This window comes from Moschus berezovskii, chromosome 21 (genome assembly GCF_049115385.1).
Source record: "Moschus berezovskii isolate FMDL1 chromosome 21, NW_MosBer_1.0, whole genome shotgun sequence".
Classification (NCBI taxonomy): domain Eukaryota; kingdom Metazoa; phylum Chordata; class Mammalia; order Artiodactyla; family Moschidae; genus Moschus; species Moschus berezovskii.
This window is the reverse complement of record NC_142480.1, coordinates 2,354,550-2,357,628: the sequence shown is the minus strand read 5'-3', so window position 1 is coordinate 2,357,628 and position 3,079 is coordinate 2,354,550. Positions and strand designations below refer to the sequence as shown.

The window sequence follows — 3,079 nt, the reverse complement described above, 5'->3', positions numbered from 1 at the left end:
CCAGTCCACGGTAAGAGACGCATCTCAGCTGTGACCCTGTGCACACGCACACAGCCGCCTGAAGTAACATCTGCTCCCGCACTGTGAGGCCCTTTCTGAGGCTTTGACTTCACACCACTTAGGCTTGCCAGATTTAGCCATAAAAATATGGGACTCCCAGCTAAATTTGACGTTAAGATAAACAACAAAGACTTTTTATTAGTATGTGTAAGCCCTGTATAATACTGGGGACACATTTATACTGAAAAAAATTGCCTTCATTGTCTGAAATTCAGATTTAACGGAGGTCCTGTAGTTTACCTGACAACCCTTTAAAATGCTGGTCACGATCCCCTAACCTGATGTCACTAGTGAGTCTCGGGCCCCTTAGGTGACAGGACCACAGCACTTCTTTCTTTACAGGAAAACCAAGCTAAGTGCAGGAACTAGATCGAAGCCCATGGGCACCACCCTCCCAGCTGTCACACTCTCCTCCCTCCCTACCCCCACCCGGGGAAAGGCCTGCACTTGCTGCAGTAAAAGGTTTCCTTTGTTTTTTTTTTAATCAAGCAAGAATCTGTTAACAGTTTTATTATTTTTGTGTTTAATACCATGGGGCCGGATTGGAAAAATAAAAAAACTCAGTCAACAACTGCTTTACAAGGGATAAGAAAAATCCTGCCTTGATATGAGCAAAGGTGAAGGAGAAAATTTACACTGTACAAGGCACCATTTCCCCACAGAATTTCCTGAATGGTATAAGCAATCTAAATAGATCATATTTCAAGAGTTAACAGCAACAGATAAAAGACTCTGGACAATTCTTGAACTCTTATTAAAAAGAACAATTTTATTAAAAAGCCACAAAGAAAGAACAATTCTTTATTTGTGAATTTCATAAAGGACTGCGTGTGCAATGACACCCTGTAGGGAAGGTCTGGTGACCATGGCGCCGTCTGGGACCCAGCGCTCTGCTCTTCCATGTCTCTTTCTAACCATGAGACCGTTGCTGGCGAGGCCTACAGGATGCTGTACACACCAAGCATGGGCACCATGGACCACACTACCAATAACACAGTTGTTGTTCAGTTGCTCAGCTGCATCCGATTCTTGGTGACCACATGGACTGCAGCACACCAGCCTCCCCAGTCCTCCACTATCTTCCAGAATTTGCTCAAACTCATGTCCACTGAGTCGGTGATGCCATTCAACCATCTCATCCTCTGTCGTCCCCTTCTCCTCCTGCCTTCGATCTTTCCCAGCATCAGGGTCTCTTCCAGTGAGTCAGTTCTTCGCATCGGGTGGCCAAAGTATTGGGAGTTTCAGCTTCAGTCTACAATGAATCTTTTCTTGTCAAAAGGAAACAAAGAACTAGCACTCTGTATGCTTCACTCTTCAAGGTAAATTTCCCTATAAAGAATCCAGTGACGATGGCTGCAGTGACAACAAGAAGTGAGGCAGGTGACTGGTGACATTCTCTCTGGAGGCCCCAGCTGAGGTGGATCCAGGTTTATCCAGATGTGCAACCTTCCGGAGCCTAAGCCTCCTCCCTCGGGGCTGGTTTTCTTCTTTCCCCTCTCCCTTTCCGCACTGTTGCTTGAGCTTCCTCGTCTCGGTCTTGTTGAGGGAAACACAGTGGGGCTTTGGCAGGGGTCGTCCAGCTTCGCAGCATTCAGAGGAGCGGCTTCGCTGGGTTCCATGTCCTTCCATTTATCATTTGCACTGGGCATCTCAAATACACATCTCAACTGAGAACCCATTCATTCATGGGGTTTTGCCTCTTTCCACACGGCTTCCATGTCTGAAACGCTTGGTGGAGCAAAGATGGTCTGTACCATAAACTGTGTTTACTCATCTCACTGGGGTCACTGTCCACCCTGGGTCAGCGATTCCCCTGTTGGGCTTCATACAGTACCCATGAGGTGCTGTCGTCTTCATTTTGAAACACACCTTTCGATCCAATGGATTTCTCGATGTGAGATTTGCAGTGGCTCCATCTGTGAAGGGGCCTTTGAATTTGACAGGATCTGCTCGTGCTTTGCCACGGTCGCAGAGGCGGATGCCATCGGAAGCAGCACAGAGCCAGGGCATGCCCACAGCATGTGGCTGGCTGCAGGTGGGGGTGGCAGCCGCATGGCCAGGCCTCCTGAGCCCCACACCTGCCACTCTGTCGCCGGCTTGCCGGGCCACCCGCGGGTCCACAGCTCCGGCTCTCATGACTGACTCAACCCCACACCAGCCACTGTGGCCATGCGCACTCTGGAGTTTTTTTAAAGATAACTTTTGTGTGCAGAAACAACTAGTAGCAGTCACTTTGTTTTTTAAATTAAATTCAATTTATTGAAAAACCATATTTAAAAGCATAGTTTTTCCTTAAGCATTGATGTCCAAATTAAAAATCTTTTATGTTTATAAACCCTATGTTCTGTGCTTAGTCATTCAGTCATGTCCGACTCTTTGGGACCCCATGGACAATAGCCCGCCAGGCTCCTCTGTGTAAGGTCAAAATGGCCCAATGATGTTAAAAAAGAACCTAGATGCCAAATAGATAATATAACAGGCTTTAATGGCTAGGCGCCCCTGGGCAGGATTCCAGGACCCAACAGAACAAGGTCGAGGAAGTCGGCGGGGAACAAAAGCAAGAGGCAACTTATATAGCTTTAGGCAAGATTTGGAGTGGTAGTCCCTCATAGGTCAGTTGGGGGGAGACAAGACTGGGTTTGTTGCCCCATCTGCTCAATGTTGTGCTGACGCAGCAGAATAGTTCTTGCTGTTTCTGGGCAGAATGCTGTTTCTGGACACGAGGTTAGGAGGGGAAGGTTCAGTTCAGTTCAGTTCAGTCGCTCAGTCGTGTCCGACTCTCTGCGACCCTATGAATCACAGCACGCCAGGCCTCCCTGTCCATCACCAACTCCCGGAGTTCACTCAAACTCATGTCCATCAAGTCGGTGATGCCATCCAGCCATCTCATTCTCTGTCGTCCCCTTCTCCTCCCGCCCCCAACCTTTCCCAGCATCAGAGTCTTTTCCAGTGAGTCAATTCGTCGCATGAGGTGGCCAAAGTATTGCAGTTTCAGCTTTAGCATCAGTCCTTGCAATGA

The 3,079-nt window shown here is 48.0% G+C and overlaps 1 pseudogene; it reads right to left on the bottom strand.

Annotated features, from left to right (window-relative positions):
* Positions 1–884: 884 nt before the first annotated feature.
* Positions 885–2,264, bottom strand: LOC129550181 (vesicle-associated membrane protein-associated protein A pseudogene; annotated as a pseudogene).
* Between the last annotated feature and the right edge of the window lie 815 nt (positions 2,265–3,079).